Here is a 22189-nt window from a genome sequence, read left to right on the forward strand (position 1 = left end):
TGTGTCTGCCAGGTTTTGGTATCAGGACGATGCAGGCCTCATAAAAAGAGGGAGGATTCCCTCTTTTTCTGTTCTTTGGAATAGTTTCAGAAGGAATGGTACCAGTTCCTCTTTGTACCTCTGGTAGAATTCAGCTGTGAATCCATCTGGTCCTGGACTTTTTTTGTGTGGTAGGCTATTAATTACTGCCTCAATTTCAAAACTTGTTATTGGTCTATTCAGGGATTCAACGTCTTCCTTGTTTAGACTTGGGAGGGTATATGTGTCTGTGAAATTATCCATTTCTTCTAGATTTTCTAGTTTATTTGCATAGAGGTGTTTATAGTGTGATCTGATGGTAGTTTGTATTTCTACGGGATCCGTGGTGACATCCATTTTATCATTTTTTATTGTGTCTATTTGATTCTTGTCTCTTTTCTTCTTTATTAGTCTGGCAAGTGGTCTATTTTTGATCTTTTCAAAAAACCAACTCCTGGATTCACTGATTTTTTGAAGGGTTTTTCATGTCTCTATCTCCTTTGGTTCTGTTCTGGTCTTAATTATTTCTTATCTTCTGCTAGCTTTTGAATTTGTTTCCTCTTGCTTCTCTAGTTCTTTTAATTGTGATGTTAAGAGTGTCAATTTTAGATCTTTCCTCCTTTCTTTTGTGGGCATTTGGTGCTATAAATTTCCCTCCACACTGCTTTAAATGCGTCCCAGAGATTCTGGTATGTTGTGTCTTTGTTCTCATTAGTTTCAAAGAATATCTTTATTTCTGCCTTAATTTTGTTATTTACCCAGTAGTCATTCAGGAGCAGGTTGTTCAGTCATTCAGGAGCAGGTTGTTCAATGTGCCCACAGCCGCCCCTTCCCCCAGGGGCTGTGTCCCAGGGACACAGTTGTGTGGTTTTGAGTGAGTTTCTTAATCATGAATTCTCATTTGATTGCACCGTGGTCAGAGAGTGTTTGTTATTATTTCCATTCTTTTGTATTTGCTGAGGAGTGTTTTACTTCTTATGTGGTCAATTTTAGAATAAGTGTGACATGGTGCTGAGAAGAATGTATATTCTGTTGATTTGGGGTGGAGAGTTATGTAGATGTTTATTAGATCCGCTCGGCCCAGAGCTGAGTTCAAGTCCTGAATATTCTTAATTATCTGTCTTGTTGATCTATCTAATATTGACAGTGGGGTGTTAAAGTCTCCCACTATTATTGTGTGGGAGTCTAAGTCTCTTTGTAGGTCTCTAAGAACTTGCTTTATGAATCTGGGTGCTCCTGTATTGGGTGTATATATATTTAGGATAGTTAGCTCCTCTTGTTGTATTGATCCCTTTACTATTATGTAATGGCCTTCTTTGTCTCTTTTGATCTTTGTTGGTTTAAAGTCTGTTTTCTCAGAGAGTAGAATTGCAACCACTTGCTTTTTTTGCTTTCCATTTGCTTGGTAAATATTCCTCCATCCCTTTATTTTTGAGTATGTGTGTCTTTGCATGTGAGATGGGTCTCCTGAATACAGCACACCAATGGGTGTTGACTCTACCCATTTTGCCAGTCTGTGTCTTTTAATTGGGGTATTTAGCCTGTTTACATTTAAGGTTTGTATTACATGTGAATTTGAGCCTGTCATTATGATGCTATCTGGTTATTTTGCCTGTTAGTTGATGCAGTTTCTTCATAGTGTCAAAGGCCTTTACAATTTGGCATGTTTTTGCAGTGGCTGGTAGCGGTTATTCCTTTCCATGTTTAGTGCTTCCTTCAGGAGCTCTTGTAAGGCAGGCCTGGTGGTAACAAAATCTCTCAGCATTTGCTTGTCTGTAAAAGATTTATTTCTCCTTCGCTTATGAAGCTCAGTTTGGCGGGATATGAAATTCTGGGTAGAAAATTCTTTTCTTTAAGAATGTTGAGGCCGGGCGCGGTGGCTTAAGCCTGTAATCCCAGCACTTTGGGAGGCCGAGGCGGGTGGATCACGAGGTCAGGAGATCGAGACTATCCTGGCTAACATGGTGAAACCCCGTCTCTACTAAAAATACAAAAAACTAGCCGGGCGTGGTGGCGGGCGCCTGTAGTCTCAGCTACTTGGGAGGCTGAGGCAGGAGAATGGCGTGAACCCGGGAGGCGGAGCTTGCAGTGAGCCGAGATCACGCCACTGCACTCCAGCCTGGGAGACACAGCGAGACTCCGTCTCAAAAAAAAAAAAAAAAAAAAAAAAAAAAAAAAAAAAAAAAAAAAAAGAATGTTGAATATTGGCCCCTACTCTCTTCTGGCTTGTAGGGTTTCTGCAGAGAGATCCACTCTTAGTCTGATGGGCTTCTCTTTGTGAGTAACCCGACCTTTCTCTCTGGCTGCCCTTAACATTTTTTCCTTCATTTCAACCTTGGTGAATCTGACGATTATGTGTCTTGGGGTTGTTCTTCTCAAGGAGTATCTTTGGGTTGTGCTCTGTATTTCCTGAATTTGAATGTTGGCCTGTCTTGCTAGGTTCGGGAAGTTCTCCTGGATAATATCCTGGGGAGTGTTTTCCAACTTGGTTCTATTCTCTCTGTCATTTTCAGGCACACCAGTCAAATGTAGGTTTGGTCTTTTCACATAGTCCCATATTTCTTGGAGGCTTTGTTAATTCCTTTTCATTCTTTTTTCTCTAATCTTGTCTTCTCGCTTTATTTTATTAAGTTGCTATTCAATCTCTGATGTCCTTTCTTCCGCTTGATCAATTCAGCTATTGATACTTGTGTATGCTTCACGACATTCTCGTGCTGTGTTTTTCATTTCCATCAGATCATTTACGTTCTTCTCTAAACTGGTTATTCTAGTTAGCAGTTCCTGTAACCTTTTTTCAAGATTCTTAGCTTCCTTCCATTGGGTTAGAACATGCTCCTTTAGCTTGGAGGAGTTTGTTATTACCCACCTTCTGAAGCGTACTTCTGTCAGTTAGTCAAACTCATTCTCCATCCAGTTTTGTTCCCTTGCTGGCGAGGAGTTGTGGTCCTTTGGAGGAGAAGAGGCATTCTGTTTTCGGAATTTTTAGCCTTTTTGGGCTGGTTTCTACCCATCTTCATGGATTTATCTACCTTTGGTGCTTCATGTTGGTGACCTTTGGATGGGGTCTCTGAGTGGATATCCTTTTTATTCATGTTGATGCTATTCCTTTCTGTTTGTTAGTTTTCCTTCTAACAGTCAGGCCCCTCTGCTGGAGTTTGCTGGAGATCCACACCAGACCCTGTTTGCCTGGGTCTCACCAGCGGAGGCTGCAAACAGCAAAGATTGCTGCCTGTTCCTTCCTCTGGAAGCTTCGTCCCAGAGGGGCACCTTCCAGATGCCAGCCAGACCTCTCCTATTTGAGGTGTCTGTCAGCCCCTACTGGGAGGTGTCTCCCCATCAGGAGGCACAGGGGTCAGGGACCCGCTTGAGGAGGCAGTCTGACCCTTAGCAGAGCTCAAACGCTGTGCTGGGATATCCGCTGCTGAGGCAGGGACGTTTACTTCTGAAGCTGTGCCCACAGCCGCCCCTGCCCCCGGGTGCTGTGTCCCAGGGAGTTGGGGGTTATATCTATAAGACCCTGACTGGGGCTGCTGCCTTTTTTTCAGAGATGCCTTGCCCAGCGAGGAGAAATCTAGAGAGGCAGTCTGGCCACAGAGGCCTTGCTGAGCTGTGGTGGGCTCCACCCAGTTCAAACCTCCCAGCAACTTTGTTTACACTGTGAGGGTAAAAGCACCCACTCAAGTCTCATCAATGGCGGACGCCCCTCACCCCACCAAGCTCAAGTGTCCCAGGTTGACTTCAGACTGCTGTGCTGGCAGCGAGAATTTCAAGCCATTGGATCTTAGCTTGCTGGGCTCCGCCTCACGCCTTTTTAAAAATTGCATAGTACTCCACTGTGTGAATGTACCATAATTAATTCAACCATTTCATTATGACACATAATTTGGATTATTTCCAGGTTTTTGCTGTAACAGTGCTTCAATGAATAACTTCCCGTATATATACCTATTTTCATATTTTTGTCAGTGTTGGTCAGATTCTTAGAAGTGAAATTTGCTAGCAAAAATAAAATAAACACGTATGTAACTTTGTTACATACTGCCAAATTCTCCCTTGCTGGGGTTTTTCCATTTTGTACTCCAAAAAGAAGAAAAAAAAAAAAAGAAACAAAAAACTGCCCCTTTTTTTCTGCAGGAGCCTCACTCACTAACAGCTTGTTTTGTAAAACTTGGACTTTTGGGCATCTGAAGGATGAGAAATAGTATCTCAGTAATTCTTTTTTTTTTTTTTGAGACGGAGTTTTGCTCTTGTTGCCCAGGCTGGAGTGCAATGGCACGATCTTGGCTCACTGCAACCTCCACCTCCCAGGTTCAAGCGAATTTCCTGCCTCAGCCTCCTTAGTAGCTGGGATTACAGGCATGTGCCACCATGCCTGGTTAATTTTGTATTTTTAGTAGAGAGAGGGTTTCTCCATGTTAGTCAGGCTGGTCTCGAACTCCCGACCTCAGGTGATCCGCCCGCCTCGGCCTCCCAAAGTGCTGGGATTACAGGCATGAGCCACCATGCCCGGCATCTCAGTAATTCTTAATGTGCATTTCTCTTACTATAAGCAAGGTTACGAATGTTTTCATTTAAGGGGAATTGGTTCCCCTTAAATGCCCTTGGGCATTTCTTTTGTGTGTATTTTTTTTTTTTTTTTTTTTTCCTGAGACAGGGTCCTGCATGTTGCCCAGGCTGTAATGCAGTGGTTAATTATAGTGCACTACAACTTCAGACACCTAGACTCAAGTGATCTTTTTAAGTTAACCTCCCAAGTACCTGCAACTACAGGTGTATGCCACTGCACCCAGCTCACTCTCTCGTGCATGTTCTTGCTCTTTCTCTCTTTCTCTCTTCTTTCCTTTTCCTTCCTCCTTTCCTCTCTCCTTCCTTCCTTCATCTTTTTCTTTCCCTTTCCCTCCCTTTCCTTCCCTCTCCTCTCTCCCTCCCCTCTTCCTTCCGTTCTCTTCCCTTCTCTCTTCCTTTCTTTTCTTTCCTCTTTCTTCCTTTCTTTCCTTTCCTCCTTCTCTTTCTTTCTTTCTTCTTTTTTTTTTTTTTTTTGAGACAGGATCTCACTCTATCACCCTAGCTGGAGTCCAGTGGTTTGATCATGGCCTGCTGCAGCCTGGACCTCCCAGGCTTCGAATAGCTGGGAAGATGGACACACCACCATGCCCCACTACTTTTTGTATTTTTTGTAGAGACAGTCTCACCGTGTTGGCTAGGCTGGTCTTCAATTATCTGCCTGCCTCAACCTCTCAAAGTGCTGGCATTGCAGGCATGAGCCACTGTACCCGGCCCCATTTCTTTTTCTCTAAAATGGCTGCTTATCTCTCTAGTCATTTTGCTATCAGGTTGTTAGCCTTTTTCTTCTCTGTTTCTAGGCAGGCTTTACATATAAGGTTATTCAACTGTCTCATATAAGTTGCAAGTATTTCTTTACAGTTTGTCATTTGTCTTTATAGTTTGCTTGTAGTGTTTTGGTTTTGGTTATAGAAAAGCTATTTTATGTAGTAAGATTTACCAATATTTCCCTTTATTGCATCTGGTTTTGACCATTGCTGGGAAAGTTTTCTTTACTCTCTAATTATTGGGGAATCCTCCCACAATTTTTTCTAGTATTTGTATAGGTTCAATTCTTCATGTTCAAATATCTGATCTTTTTCAGTTTTATTTTTGGAACAGATCCAAGTTTATCCTTTTCCTTATGAATACCCAGTTATTTGAACACCACTTTGTTTTTAGACAGTGCTCACTCTGTTGCCCAGGCTGGAGTGCAGTGACACAATCATGACTTCAGTCTTGACCTCTTGGACTCAAGTGATCCTTCTGCCTTGGCCTCCTTGGTAGCTGGGACTACAGGCATGCACTACCATGCTTAATTTTTTTTTTTTTTTTTGAGATGGAGTTTTGCTTTTGTTGCCCAGGTTGGAGTGCAATGGCATGATCTCAGGTCACTGCAACCTCCTCCTCCCGGGTTCAAGCAGTTCTCCTGCCTCAGCCTTCCATGTAGCTGGGATTACAGGCATGTGCCACCACGCCTGGCTAATTTTGTAATGTTTGATAGAGATGGGGTTTCTCCATGTTAGTCAGGCTGGTCTCAACTCCTGACCTCAGGTGATCCGCCTGCCTTGGCCTCCCAAAGTGCTGGGATTACAGGTGTGAGCCACCGCGCCCAGCACCTAGCTAATTTTAATTTTTTTTGTAGAGACAGGATCTAGTTATGTTGCCCAGGCTGGTCCTGACCTCAAACAGTCCTCCCACCTTGGCCTCCCAAAGTGCTGGGATTACAGGCATGAGCTACCATGCGTGGCCTTGAACACCAATTATCAAAAACTCCATCTCTTCCTCACTGTTTTGAGATACAGCTTTTATCTATACTAAATTTCCATATGTACTTGGGTCAATTTCTCATTTTTCTATTATGTTTTATTGTTTTTTTATGCATGTGCCAGTGTTAACTATTAAGTTTTAAAGGTTTTATAATGCTTTAGTATCTGTTATGATTGTCCCCTCCACCCCCGGCAAAGCTCTCTTTTTCAAGATTTCCTGTGTTTTTCTTGTTTCTTTTTCCAACTGAATTTTATAACAAATTTATGCTTACAGCCGTGTTCTTAATCAGGGATGTTTATCAGAAGCACCTTTAGAGTTAAAGAGGAAAAGAAATACTTGATCCCCACCCAGACATAGTGAATTCTGGACGTTAGGGACATTTAAATTCACATAGTGAATTCTGGACACTGGGGACAATTCTAGATATTTAAAACAATCTCTACAGTTGATTCTGATAATCCTATTTTTAAAAGAGGCCTATAAAGCATCATAGCCAGGTTTTAATTCCAGACTACTTTATGATTTGTTTTCCCTTATGTATTCTGGCCCATAGTTAATGACTCCACCATCTACTGTAAGCCAGAAATTTCTCTAGTCCTCTTTCACTCCTTCCTCTTCCTTAATTCTATTTTCAGTTAGTCACCAAACTGAAATTTTACCTCAGAAATATCTGGCTGTAAATCTCCAACGCCACTGTCTCTTACCATCATTCTTATGGACTGTTAAGCAATCCCTTCATGCTGCAGTCTATCATTTGCACTGCCTATACAGTTATTGTTCCCTCAAAACAAGGTTCATCATACCACTCCTTTGCTAGCCTTTGTTGGCTCTTAGGATAAATTCGACCACTTTACCATGGTACTTAGGCCTTTTACTCTCAGGTGCCAGCCTTCATCTTGGTCATGACATCCCTATCATCCCTTTATCTCTATCCTTCCCCATACTGAATATTCCCGCATACAGAATTTCTCACTAGTGGATAGACACCAGATCTAGTATCTCTGCATATTTACACTTATTGTTTCTTTCATTTAGAAGACCACCTCCCACCCTGAACTTCTTTGCCTGGTAAGCTCTCAGTATATAAGATGCAATTCAAATGGCATCTCTTTGATAAAGCCTTTTCTAGTCTCCCAGTGAGAATTAGTTGCCTTATCCTCTTTATTCTCACAAAACTTTATTATTTGTATCTTTATAATGTGATTTATATGAGTCTCTAATCTCCCAGGAATTTCACACTTTCCACATCAACCAAAATGTGAGCTTTTCATGTTTTTCCAGCCTCTAGCATAGCACGTAGCATATAGCAAGCACTCAAATGTTTGTTCAATGAATGAAAACAAATAAAGCTTCATTAGTCTGTAGTGACTGAAACAGAAACAAGATATAACAGTGGCCAGCTTGTTATACTGTTGAGATCTCTCGTTTGTTTTTCTTTGTAGTCAGCCTTCTTAGACTTCATTCTCTGTACATGGCAATTCCTTACTCTTTGAGAAACCATCTACAATACCCACAGTAGTAAATTAGATAGCCATCCAACTCTCTCTCTATATCTACCTATTTAAGAAGTTCTGTCTTTGTCCTAAAAACAGATGCTGCTTTATAGAAGAAAGTGCAACAATTTAGTCCATATTGGTGGCATAATTAGTCTGTGGGATGGGTAAATAGATATAGAATTTCAGAGTTAATTATTCATTAAAATTGGAAAAGATCTGCTTGATCATTAAATTCTTTTACAATTATGTACATAATGCAGTACTAATATAGATGATGATCTTGGGTAGAAGACTAAGTGTTGTTGGGAGTTAAGTTATTTTATAACTATAGCAATTATTTTATCTGAAGTTTTCGCCCTCAACTGTATGATTATGTTATAATCTCTGAAAAGATCAAGTATGATAACATGAAAAAAGGGAAGGAATCATATTTTTAAAATAATTTAAGCACAATTTCTTAGTAAGAAGGTATCAAATACTTGGAGTAATTCAGTTTAAAATTTCTAGGACATCATTTCTTTTTTAAGAAGAATCAGTTTAAAAGTACAGATTAAATTGAATAGTATATCTGAATTACCAAATAATATTAAGTAATTTTAAACATATATTTTAATATAAAATTAAAGTTTTTATTGAGTTTTACTGAAATAGAGAAATATTTATGAATTTGAGATATCTGTCAGTCGTTTACCAACTATTTTGTTAATTATTGATTTCTACATAACTTCATCATTGAGAATGTCACAGATATTTCCTGAAGTATATAACGAGCCCTTCATAATAAATATGTTTTAAAATGTTTTTAAAAGACATTAAAATCAAGGTTTTCACTGTCACCCCTTTTCTCCTTTTTTCCAACCTTTTGATAAGATTATTTTGTTATAAGTTACTTCCTTGTACAATCAAGTAAAAGACAACTCTGCGTTGTATGTGGCTCCAGCTTGAAACTGCATATACATATTCTTATAAAAATTTTTGAATTATGATTCTAAAATTACTCAGGGGAATGATTTGAGTTTTTATATAGTAATCACTTTCATTACATATATTCTGTTTTTTCTGTTGATTAGACATATTTCCACAATTTAAATTAATGAATTTTATTACTTAAAATTTTTTTTTTCACAGCTTTCTTTTCTAAAATCCAGGCAATATAAATTACATATCCTTATGAAACCACTGTTTGGGAAACCAGTGTGGCATCTGCAATGCCAATTTTCAAAATATTATTGTCACCAAAAATTGAACCATGCTTTGCAGTATATTGTTTGAAGTATTTAAGTAAAGGATGTATTCTTAATTATTCAAGTTACAATGTGCCACTTAACTTTATTTCAAGCAAAGTATATTTTGGGAGAATTCTTTATGAAAATCAAGATAACTTGAATCTAGCACATTTTCCTTATCTTTTCAAAATTAAATATTTTCAACAGTAATGCTAATGATTAGGTAAAGTGTCAGTAATAGATTGTTAAAATATTAATATTCAATACTTTACACATAGAAATATCACTGAATTCCATTTTTTAGTTACACATACTTAAAAATATTATTTATTTAATGACCACCATTATAGAACAATGCATTAACTTTTTTGTATGTGACTTGGGATAGAAGACTTAGATACTAAGTGCATTCATACTTATATTTTAATCTATATTTTTCTTCTGGAACATTATTAGTAAATTTTGAGATTATAGAACTGTTGACCCAGTCACACATGTACAGAGCTTGGCCTCCGAGTTAATTAAATATGAGTTAATAATATATTATAAGGAAATTATTGTCCTTATTACAGTTATTAGGTAGTTACTCAAATTATAGCTTGAAAGGAATGCAGAGCATGGAAAACTCAGGATTAAATTATGCATTTGAACCTTAAGCCAGTTTTTACTGTAGAGACAGTTTGCTGCTTAAAGAGAAATTGTATGTCATTGAAATTAAATGCTTTTCTGGGGATGGAAGATTCCACTTTTTAATGAAATTACTGAGTGTGGTGTAGTGAAATGATTAAAATCTGTATTCCGGGAATGTGGCAGGGAAAAAAAATCAATAAGTGCTAGCACAGCTTTGCTGCTCAATGTGAATCCTGAGAATGAAATAAACTACTACAAAAATAATAATTAAAAACATATCAGCACATTAATTTATTTAGCATCAGTCTCCTGAGACATCATCTTCACTAATTTTTAGCATACATTTTACTATGTAATGAGCAGCCTTCTTTTCAGATATCCCTATTAGACAGGCAGTATTTCTGCCCTTCCCCCAGAGCTCCTGCATTGCAATCATTGTACTTGCACTTATTATGTTACAAATGACCGAGGTAAGGCTGACATTCTCAGTGCATGCAAAAAGACCTAGTCTGCCAAGCTTTTTTTTTTCCTAATGAAGCAGCTTTGTGAAATCTCCCCATGTGTTAATACTAATGAAGATCCTCCAGCACAATTAAAATCACAGCCAGTGGCTGAAGAGGAAACATAAAACAATAGCATCTTTTAAGATACATCTATCCACAAATGTATAAAATATACATAGATGATCAAATTATTCTCCGATAGCTTAATTTTTACTTACTCTTCATCCTGAAAATTAAATTAGGCAATATTTAGTTATATGAACTTTGAGAGTTTCTTGTGTTCTGGAGGGAAAAAACGGTACCTCCGCGAACTTATAAAAAAAAAAACGTATCTTCTTGGCTAATAAAGTGTTATCAAGATTAAGGCTTTCAAAAAAAATTGTTTTTTTTTAAGGAATCTATAGGATGGGGTGCGGGAGGGAATGGGGCACCCATTACTACCAATAACTAAAGATTATTGTATCTTAGGTTAACTTGATTGGTTGCAGGATTTGGGAATTGGGGTTGGGGGAGTGGAAGAGTAAAAACAGAGTTGGAAGAGATTCTGGGGATAGACACATAGCATATGACTGCGTGTGTAGTTTAAAGGAGCAAAGGGCTACCAGTCTTACTCATAACTTGATTTTTAAAAAGTGTTCAGTGCCTACAATTTGCTATGCTTTTTTCTAACCTCTCAGAAACTGGAAAAAAAGCTATCGAGATTAACTTTTACAGTGTGTGCATGTAACTTTAAAACAATTGACTATTTTAACGTCTTTTATTTAAATTTTATTTTAACTTAGTGCGTAAACATCACAGCCAGTTTAACTTGTTCGTAGAAAGGCAGTAGAATTTTACCCCGGGACCATCTTGCATCCTGCTTTTTGAGTTTTAACATCCGCGAAATCTCGGCATATTAATTTATTTGGTTTGTAGAATTCTGAGTTTAGGAACAAAAAAAAAGTTTAGGTGGAGATGGTAGTTGACCTATGCTCCCTACTCTGTAGCTTTTGTTTTTAAAAAACTAAGTTTTAAGTCCCATTTTCTGTCCTGTCTTCTTTAAAAGCAAAACAAAACATTTTAAGTTGCTTAACTTTTTCCTGGGACAAGGAACGGTGCAAACTCAAAGCTACAGTATTCTTGGAAAGAAGCAGCAACCCCCTCCCTTAGCTCCTTTAGGAGCTGATAGGTCATTTATTATTGGAACTGAAATGGTATAAACAATTCTCTCTCTTTTTTTCCCTTGTTAACAGCAACTTTCATTGTTAGAGAGAGGAGAGAGAGAGAAGCCTTGTTGGTTGACGTCACTTGGTTCATGAAGCCTTCGCCTAGAAGTGAAGCTGCTGAACAAACCTTGAGAAGAATCATCTCCTGCTTCAATCTGCTGCTGGATAGGAACTAATCAGAGAGAGAGAGGCGGAAGACGGAGAAGGAGGGAGTCGAGGGCTTTCCCGATCACAAATCTCACCTCCACTACAACTCTCTTTCTACTTTTCTTGCAGAAATAATAATAGAAATAAGGAGGTGGTGGGGTTTCCAAAAATCTTAACCTTCAACCATCTGGGGAAAAGGCAAAAATCCCATCTACCGCAACTCTCAGTTCGAAAGTAAAGGTGAGTTTAAAATCCTCGGGCGTGAGGGGTGCGGGTAAGGATGTAAATTCCCAGTGTTACAAAGCTGGTGGAAACAGCAGCGGAGAAACTGCGCTCGGGCAAGCGGGGGACTCCGGAGTTGCTGCGTAGAGGCGCTCGCCCCGCCGCCCTCTCGCCCTCCGCCGCTGTTTACCCTCGCCGGTCGGTGCGGCTCTTTGTTGTGGTGGCCGGAAGGCTGGGGTGGTTCTCGGGGTCCCGAGTGGAGTTTGGGGGAGGAGGCCGCGGAGATGTGCCGTCCTGGGTGGGAGGTGGGGGGTGCGGCATCAGGAGAACGTAAACTTTATTCCTAGAAGCCGGTGCGGGACTTCGCTGGAGTAGGGCCGCGGGGTGTGCTATCGGCCGGGCAGGCGCTGCCGCCGCGAGTCCGCCGCCTTTGTGCCGGCCGCCTTGGCTTCGCGTCTCCTTCCTCTTCCCCTTCGGCTTCCAGCGCTCGGTCGCGGCCAACAGTTTTGCTTCTTAAAAAACCACCTCTGTCAGCGTTGCGATGGCCGTTCCTACCCCGGAATATCCGCTGCTCCCCCACTCCCTGCCGGGGTAGTTTCTGGATCACCCCCCACCCCCGTCCGCCTCCTGCTGCCCTTTTTTGCCTCCGCCCCCTCTTCCCTCTCGGACTGATTAGCTGCGTCTGCCACCCCCACTCCCCGGCTCGGGCCTCTAGCTCTCCCGTGTGTAGCTGGAGGCTCTGAGTTTACTGAAGATGAGCGGGGGTGGGGGTGGGGCAGGTGGGATTGGGAAAAGATCTGGATACCTGGGAAGGTCTATGTCAGGACGCAGAAGGTTTGAGGAGCATTGCTTCTCATACAGTAAGGTCTGTGCCTTGGTCTCATCTTTTAGCAGTTCTTCCCCAGGAACGACCGCCAGCTCCCAACTCCTCTGCTTCCCTCTTTTAATCTTCTCGTTACCCCTCCCCCCCGCCCCCGTTCTCTTTCGCGGCTCCCTCCCCTTTAAGTAGTTTCACGAACCCCAAAATTGGGATTTGGGAAGGGGAAGGAAGTGTTTGAAGAGTCAGAGCTGGGTCTGTTGTTTGGGAGATGTTCTCTTCTTTTCTTTCTCCCTCTGTATTTATCTTTTGTCTGTTGCTTCCTTATAAAGAGGGAAGCAGCTGCAGTCCTTGGCCGAGTTGTTGAAATTTATCCCTTTGTGTATATTACAATATCCTCCATTTTTTTCCCTGCCCTCTAAACAACAAGCGTTTCGCCATCTTGGGCAATTTTATTCCCAAGTCTCTTTTTTATTTTTGAGGAAAGGAAAGAAGCATTAGGAAGTGTGTCTGGATAAGGCTCAAAGTTTAGGGAATGTTCCGGGGGCCCAGTGACGTCATGTAAACTTTATGGAGAAATTTTCCCAAGAGTACATTTTTTGCTTAATTTTTCTCCTGTTGTATAGGATTGTGTAACTTACAGGTTACTGATAAGTTGTGTGGCTTATATTTGTGTTTTGCTCTCAAAATGAGTATACGAAGTCTGCGTATTGTATGTTTTGGTAACAGGTGGAAGATTTTGTGCAAAAAATGGTAAACTTTTGTGCGTCATTTGTTATTTACTAGTTTTTGTGTATTTTTTTCAATTTAAAGGTTTCAACTGTTACCTGTAGTCAGTATATCCCTTTCTTATTTGTTCTACTCTCCCCTATGGATTTTTTGAAAATTAGCTTGGTTAATATTTATGTATGGTTATTTTAGATTATCTGGCTCCCCGTTTATAATAAAATGATGTAAGGGTTTTTTTTCTATTATTTAGATTTTGAAGAGAAATGACTATGGAAAATACCTTAAGATAATGGATACTTTTAAAATTTAGTAGCAGATATTAAGTCAAACAATTGAGTATTTAAGAGGCAGAATTGATTTTAAAAGATATAATCGCTAGCTATAAACTCTTTGTCAGCCATTATGAACAGATAAACAATAAAAACTAGCACTGTTTTAATTTGCTTGTCTAACATAGTTTTTCGCCTCACAAAAGTTGGTTTGGTCACATGACCAAACTTAATGATACACTGACTAGTATATAAATAAGAGGCACTGTAAATTGAATGGGAAAGTGGAATTCTGTCTCCTGTAGTCATTTTCAGTCAGCATATTTACGTCTCTTCTAACAAGGACATGAAACTGTCTGTATTTAATTTGCATTCTCTTTGTCTTCTGGGTTGAGGGAAAAACACTGACTACAATTAACTTAAAAAAAGCTAATAGAAACAATTCTGAATACATTGAAAAGATTTGTCTAACACACAAAAATTTATGTTCTATATGGTATGTTTTTATTTCTGTAGCAGTCTTCTTTGGTGTTATTTATCCAGGAATTTGCTTCATGTAATATGCTATATAGAAAGTTGAATGTCTGCCATTTATGTGAATTGTAGGTAGGTGAAAAATGTTTAAATAGTTAAAAGCACATAGAACAGATGGTTCTAAATTATACATGCAACAAAGGACTAGAAGATTTGGCAGATTATAAATGGCAAGCAACAGAGGATAAGCAGTTTAAGAAAATGGTAGTTAAGTACATTTGACGTCTCACACCTATTGTAAACACTGTACATATTATTGTCACTGTGCTGCATAATCAATAATTTGGACAACATTAAGACACTTGTATGGTTCAGATAGAAAAAAGTAATTTTTACAAGTATTTGAAACAAGTGGTTGAATTTAAAATTATTTTAAACCTATGATGATGATGAAGTTTTTTTTTTTTTTTTTTTAGGAAATCAAATTGTATGCTTTAAAAATAAAAAGTTATTTATGAGAACTTAATATTGTGTTCTTACAATGATTGGAGAGAAATAGGAATGGGTACATATTTTAAAATCCAGATAATAGTAGCTTCACTGTTCTCACATATTAAATTAGTGCCGAACTGTAGTACCATTTACTCTTGCAAACACTAATGAAAAAACACTTCTAAACTCTTCAGTCTTGAAAATGCATTTATTGGAATACTGCTGGCATCATTTATGAAATACTTATTAAGTGAAGAAAGGATATATTTTAGTTTTAATTTTTGAGTTTTGTACATAACAGTATGATACTGATTTTACTTGAATATAGTTTATTTTGAATTTTTAGAATAGATGGATTCTTACGCAGTTTTTTCTTTCTAGAAGAGTCTCTGAGTAATTATATTTAGCATTTTCAAAAAATTTCGAATAGCTTAAAGTATTCAACTTCGTAGAAATTTGTTTTTATTTTTTATAAGCCATTCATTTAAAATGCACATAAGACTGTAATGGAAACCTTAGAATTTTAATTCTGTTGCCCTTTCTCCCATTTCTTTGTTTGCATGTTTATTATAGAACTGCAGTGTAAAGGAGCAGATGTTTTGCCAAACATCCTGATGTGTTGCTTTTTCTTATGGGAGTGCATAACTGTTCCTTCTGATGCATCAACTTGACAGCTGGTTGATTTCATGGAGCTGCTAAGAAGCCATTAGTGGTGTCATTGAATTGAAACAGAACAGTCACTCCCAGCTTGAACTGCAATTGTTAATGTCTTTGTTGCTACTTTTGTGTTACTATACAAGATGTAGGATATCACAGTTGCATGAAAGTTCAGGATTTCTGTCTTATCTCCTTGAATTAGTGAAAGTATATTTTGGAACTTGGTTACTTTTAGGTTTAAAGGTTTCTCAGAGAAGGGATTTTAAGTTATAGTTTCTGAGTAGAACTACCAAAAGAAGAAATATGATTTAGCACAAAGTAATATGGTGATTTTGACCCTTAAGAGGAATTATGCCATCAAGTTTTAGTGATTATTAATATATTTGATTTCCTGGGGGATTAATTAAGTTACCTAGTTAGATATTTTAAGAGTTTTTTTGGTTACATAAAATTAAGTATTTTGTACCATGAAGTTTTAAAAATACTGCTGCCCTGTTTAATAAATGTTAATCCATTTGGCCGTTTCTTTAAACTTTTGTTGTAGGAGGTAATCAGAAAAGAAAAGAAATAATTATTGGGGAAAGAGGCAGTTTTGTATTTAATTTTTCTTTATAATGAGGCTAGAATGTTATTTAAAAATTCATACAAACTATGATCTAAAATAATTTACTGTAGACATTCAATGATTTTTAAAAATTGAAATTATGTTTTATTGTTATAACTTTTATTGATAGTTTCAGCTATCATACTAAAATGTGTGATACTAAATATGTGATACTAAAATGGTGTGATACTAAATATGTGATACTAAAATGGTGTCATCCCATTGGTGCCTACACATATTCTACTTTTTCTAATTATTTGCATGGTGTTTTTTGGTGGTAGAGGAAATGGGAGGGAGAAAAGAGGAAGAATGAAAAGTGATAATCCCAACACAGAAAAACACATTTAAAAAAAATACATGTAAATAAGATTTAAGGATGTAATATAGTTTATTTATTACTATGTTAAGAGAATTTTTCTAGTCCCAGTATTTATTGACTTTTAATTTGTAGGTCTTTAGGTGTATTAGGCATTTAAATAATTCTTCAAAGAGCATAACATTTGTAACACTTAAAATAGTTTGCCATTACAAAAATAAAATATGAAATTGATTAGAATATATAATTTGCTCAAAACTTTCTCTACAATATAAATTTTTAACACTTTTAATATGCCACTGATTCCAGAATTATGATTTCCTGAAATCATGAGTTTATAGAGACACTTTCCTTTTAAATAGGTTGTACATTACTGTGACTAAAGCTAAGATTTATATTCAGGCATTACGCTTTCTCAACCCTTTTTATATAGTAGCCATACAACTCCTTAAAAAGAAAATAATTCTATTACCTTTGACTATGACTCAATATTTAAGAAATGTATTTACTCATAACATATTTTTGTTGAGGTAGATATTCATATAAATCAAATTATGGTACATTGAATTGTGTATGAAATGTGAAAAATTTTTTTAAAGTACTCCTGGTGCTTAGTTTATTTTTAGAGATAATATAGTCTTAATTGTACTACACATAAACATCCTGTAGTTTAAGGAGAAATTTTCAGGCATCAGATTTCTTAAAGGAAGGTAATTCTCAATAGAAAGGTCATTTTAAAAGTTAAAACTTCGATTTACAGGTTTTTCTGTTGACCGTAGTAAGTATGAAATTATGGGTAATAAATATATTTAATTCATTTTCAACTGCATATTGAGTTATAAAATATTGGCCACATCTTTATTGAAAACAGGAAAAGTAAATGAATATATATGACTTTTAAATGTTTTGAGTGCTATTTGATTTGTGGCAGTCATGATAGAGTTTGAAATGTAAAATATTTAAAAGTATGGATATTTACAAGTTAAATATTGAGTTTTTAACATTAATAGGGTTTTATAAGAGTATGAGGTGAAAATGTAGTTTTTATTCCACATAAAGTTTTACTATATAAGGTAAGAGTATTTCAATTTGTTTTAAAAGGTAAAGTTAATTTTTAAAAATAGTTTTTATAATTTATAAAATTCAACTTGTACTTTGGCTTTTGAATGCGTTTCATTCAAATAAAAATTATTGCATATTGGGGATAATAATAATGACGGCAACATAGATATGAACCTTTACTAATTTTGTGTTGTGCACATGTGTGCATGGCATATAAGAAAAAGGAGCATTTGGTTTGAAGATAAAACTATTCTTGCATTGGTACTTCAGCTATGTGTAGACATAATTGTGTGTTTTTTCCTGTTTTCTCCTCTTAACACTTTTCCACAAACATGCACTCATTAATCAAAGATGGTGCACTCCTGCTGAGGGCAGAGAGGTTCATCAAATTGGCAGTCAGTTTGGTGTAAAGAACGGTGTACTGAAGCTCTTAACTCGCTAGGACATAAATAAATCTAAGGTCTTTGTATGCAAACCCTAGAGGTTAATACTGTATAATTCATTGTCCTGTCTTTGTTTTTATGATTGATGTTTTTAAATATTTCAAGCTTGGTGAAAGTCTTCTAGTAGGTCAGGTCTGACAATCTGATTGGCTGTAGTAAGAAAGCATTAGGTTGTCAGAAGGACTTTGAGTATGCTGCAGAGATTTTGATTTTTTTTTCCTACGAGATCATTGTCATATTGCCTGAGCTGTTATAGGAATGTACCAATGATTGACATTCCCTGCTGTGATAATGGACCTAGTGCATGAAATGCCAATAGTTTGGTCCTATTTGTTCAGAAGCTTACTGCTATTTGTATCCTTAACAGAGCTAACATGTAGAACAAGCAAAACTACTGGGATTTCTCTGTAGAAATAGTGCTGGGATTTGGCTTTAACATGAATTGGTTGCATATTCATAATTTAAGAACAGCTGGTTACAGCAAGCACATAGTCATTTGCAAGCTATTATAAACCATTCCACTCACATGGAGCCTGTGCTTGGTGATTTTTTTTTTTTTTTATTGATCTACCTGCATTTAAAATCTGGTCACTGCTGCTACAGAAGCTCTTCATTTTAGCTGTGTTTGCAACACAGAACAGGTTCAATTTTAAATATTTAATTTAAACTTAATGCTGAATAAAATGAAGAAGCATTGCAGGAAACAAGTGTAAAAGGTCATGTCTTACCTGTCATATAGTTAATCTTGGACAGAACCGAACAAACAAACCTAGATTTTACAACTATTGTAATTTTTGGAATATGTGTTTTATTATTTTGTCCATAGATCAATAACAGGATTATCCTTGATTTGAAAATATTGCTAATAATATTTTAATAGTTATACATAGTTTTGGGAAACAACATTAACAGTAGATTGTGATTAATTAGTCTAAAACAATGTCATCTAATATGTAGAAAAGTAGTAGTATAATACTTTTAGCTTATGAGTGGTGGTGTAAAGCAAGATAGAAGGGAAAATTGACAGGACTTTATAATTGGATTAGAATAATGCTAATCCTAAAACTGTAGAGTTACTCTAGTTTTTTAGAAGGAATCTAATAAGAAGTCTCTTTTGCATTTTGAGTCACTTTTGGAATATTAAGCACAGGTAGGCTCTTACAGTATTTAGATGGTATTGGTAAGTTAGGACAGCTATAATAGTTTCCTGCATGTTGTCAGTAATAACTGTAAGGGAAGAGGAGAACACCTTTACATCTCAAGCTTTCAGTGAGAAGGGTGGGAGGAGAAAATGTTAAATGCTATTTCAGCTCTCCTTTTAGGAATCACAGGGAGCTGTGTTGATTTGTGTGTGTTAAAATAAGTGAATACCTGAGTGATTTATAATGATGCGTTTCCACACATGGTGTTAGGCTCACATGTGCATGTATGTGTTTGTCCCCACACTAGATGATAAAGTAGCTCTCAGCACTTCAAGGTTGAGTTCCAGTCCTAAGAGTGCATTTTACTCTTTCTTGGCTTCACAAATGGCTGGATAGGTTCATAATATAACAGAATATATGGCCAAATTTAATCTAGCTGATAGTAGGCTGTACTTTTTTAAAAAACAATAAATCCAAAGGTTATTAAAGGATGATGCATTATATTTTAGTTTTGAGTTGCATAGGATCATAACTGTAATTAGTTAACTTCCCATTATTTGAGATTACATCAGGCGTTTTGTAAATTATTTTATGTCCTCTTCTCTCCCTTTTGACTATTGTCCTTTCATTTATTTCTCTGTTCTTTAGCATCTCATCACAGAATAAAGGAAAGAAAATTCAAACAAATCTGGTTTTCCCTGCCTTCCCCACTTCTTGATGAAGAGGAGTTCTTAGTTTTTGACTAAAATGGAGGTTTAGGATTTTATTTGTCTGCCTTTTCTGGTTCTCATTACATAAATAATTATATTTAGAAAAGAAGAAGTGTGAGTTAATAGACTGAATTTTTATTTTTACTTTTTTTTTTTTTTGGAGACAGGGTCTCACTCTGTTGCCCAGGCTGGAGTGCAGCGGCACGATTCCAGTTTACCTCAACCTCCTGAGCTCAAGTGATCTCCACTGCCTTAGTCCCCCAAGTAGCTGGGACTGCAGGCTTATGCCACCTTGCCTGGCTAATTTTTGTATTTTTGTAGAGATGGGGTTCTAGCACGTTTCCCAGGCTACTCTTGAACTCGTGGACTCAAACGATCTGCCCACCTTGGCCTCTCAAAGTGCTGAGATTACAGGCATGAGCCACCACGCCTGGCCTGACTGAATTTTTCTATACTGTGTTAGTAACCCAGCAAAACAAAAAATTTAGTCATTGTTTGAAAAAGTGAAATGACTCAGTGACACCCACCAGAGGAGAATTGCACATATTTGATATACTTGTATTGTAGTATTAATAATAGGAAAAGGAGGAGGCATCTACCTTCATTCTTCAAGCTTTTATTGAATGCTCTCTCCAAGCATGCTCTGGAAGAGCTATGGATAACAATTTATGAAAGTACATAATAGGAGAGAGATGGCTTCTCGTTGGATTAATTAGAAAAGGCCCTTTGGTTTAGGTAGCATTGAACTAGATCAAGAACAATTAAATTTTGAATATTCACAGATCAGGAAGAAAAGATCCAAGAAAAGAAGGACTGCATAAGCCCATTATAGAACAAATGTAGAGCTAGAGCTCTATATTAGAGCCAGTCCATTTGACATCTGGGATGGTTCTGCCTTTTCAAGGTCACCCCAACCCATCCATGCCTCTTCCACTAGAAGGAAAAGAAAATGTCATGGGATCCTTCCTTTCCTCCATTGCTTTCAAAATTGACTGCTTGGCTTTTTCTGGAGAAGATGGGTCAATCAGTTTCAAATCCTCCATTTCAATGATAGGCTTCTTTGTGGAGGCCGGGTTAAAACTGACAAAACCGCCCTTTCTGATCAGAGGTATTTAAATCTTCTGTTTTGAGATTAACCAGAATCCCTCCCTTCTCCTTGGTTCTTTTCCTATGCTTTTGTGAATAGTTTTTCTGGAAACCTAATGCATGATCACCCCTGCTAAGAACATTGAGTAGGCCGGGCGTGGTGGCTCACAGCACTTTCGGAGGCCGAGGCGGGCAGATCGCAAGGTCAGGAGATCAAGACCATCATGGCTAATATGGTGAAACCCCGTCTCTACTAAAAATATAAAAAAGAATTAGCGGGGCGCAGCGGTGGGCGTCTGTAGTCCTAGCTACTCAGGAGGCTGAGGCAGGAGAATGGTGTGAACCCAGGACGTGGAGCTTGCAGTGAGCAGAGATTGCGCCACTGCTCTCCAGCCTGGGCGACAGATCAAGACTCCACCTCAAAAAAAAAAAAAAAAAAAAGAACATTGAGTGGAGAACAGAGGGTGATATATGTGTATCCCTTTTCTCCATGATGATGGCTATGGCTCAAAAAAACACTTTACTTCTTTTAGTTCCTTTGGATGAATGCAGAAGACAAGCAGACTGCTGGACTGCTAGTAACGGGCGTATCTGTAAAGACAAAAAGGAGGGCCGGGCGCGGTGGCTCATGCCTGTAATCCCAGCACTTTGGGAGACCGAGACAGGCAGATCATTTGAGGCCAGGAGTTTGAGACCATCCTGGCCAACATGGTGAAACCCTGTCTCTACTGAAAATACAAAAATTATTTTTTTGAGGCACAGGTTGCAGTGAGCCAAGATAGTGCCACTGTACTCCAGCTTGGGTGACAGAGTGAGACTCCATCTCAAAAAAAAAAAAAAGCACGATTTATAGCCCCTATTTTCATAACATCAATACTGGTTTTCACTAAAAATAGAAATCTCACTAAAAGAGTATGCAAAAGGAAAGATTTAAAAAATTTTCAAAACACAAATATATGAAAGATCTTTTACATTATGTCTTGGCCAAGGACAATAAATTTTAGTGGTTAGTCTTTTCCTAACTTCATTACTACTACATCATAATAATGATGAAATTCATTATTACTGCATATTAATGAAATGTGTTTTATTTGCAGTATTGTGATAAACATTTACTTGCAAGAGATTTGTCATAAGAAAACCTTAAAACTTTTATGTAACCATTTTTTATCTTGTACAAGGATAAGTTTTGAGGTAAATTAAAGATGGAAAACAGTGGAATAAAAGTTATCTAGTGTCTAAGTTTAGTTCGAAGCCATACTTACGATCTTTTCTGGTTTCTATGATGACATGGTTGTTGATACATGCTTCTGATCTTTGGGTAATGTCTTGCTGTTAACATAAACCATTGTGATGACATAAGCAGCACCAAAACCTGTCTTCAACATTTGAAAAAATCAGGTGCAGCCTGTATGTAAGTCACAAAATGACCTTTTCTTCCTCTCTGGGTTGTTAGTGCAGCATGCTGAAAAAAAACAGGGTCTGCAAGACAACAGTAACTGACAGAGGTGTGGGTCAAATCTCTTTATTTTAAAAGAGGAGTTACTTTGGAGCCAAAGTTAAGTGTTCTTAGGGTTTGGGCAGAAACAACAAAAAAGGAGACAATTTTAAATGAGATTTCTAAATGCA

The 22189-nt window shown here is 37.5% G+C and overlaps 1 protein-coding gene and 1 long non-coding RNA gene across 30 annotated transcripts in view; one reads left to right on the forward strand and one right to left on the reverse strand.

The window, feature by feature from the left end:
- The window catches only part of BAZ2B (bromodomain adjacent to zinc finger domain 2B), a 413832-nt gene that overhangs the window by 83887 nt on the left and 307756 nt on the right, over positions 1-22189 (forward strand). For 26 of the 29 annotated variants that reach the window (XM_050752835.1, XM_050752834.1, XM_050752839.1 and 23 more), the window contains one exon: positions 11418-11777. The gene's annotated coding sequence lies outside the window, so the exon portion shown is untranslated. Of the gene's footprint in view, positions 1-11417; positions 11778-12528; positions 12625-22189 lie in introns of those variants that run through there. The other 3 variants (XM_050752832.1, XM_050752853.1, XM_050752859.1) reach the window with 1 other exon arrangement.
- Positions 10929-12683, reverse strand: LOC126933191 (uncharacterized). Its single transcript, XR_007718445.1, has 2 exons — positions 12565-12683; positions 10929-12271 (listed from the first exon to the last, which is right to left on the reverse strand). It is a non-coding gene; the product is annotated as an uncharacterized LOC126933191 (long non-coding RNA).

The sequence above is a fragment of the Macaca thibetana genome, chromosome 12, assembly GCF_024542745.1.
Source record: "Macaca thibetana thibetana isolate TM-01 chromosome 12, ASM2454274v1, whole genome shotgun sequence".
Classification (NCBI taxonomy): domain Eukaryota; kingdom Metazoa; phylum Chordata; class Mammalia; order Primates; family Cercopithecidae; genus Macaca; species Macaca thibetana.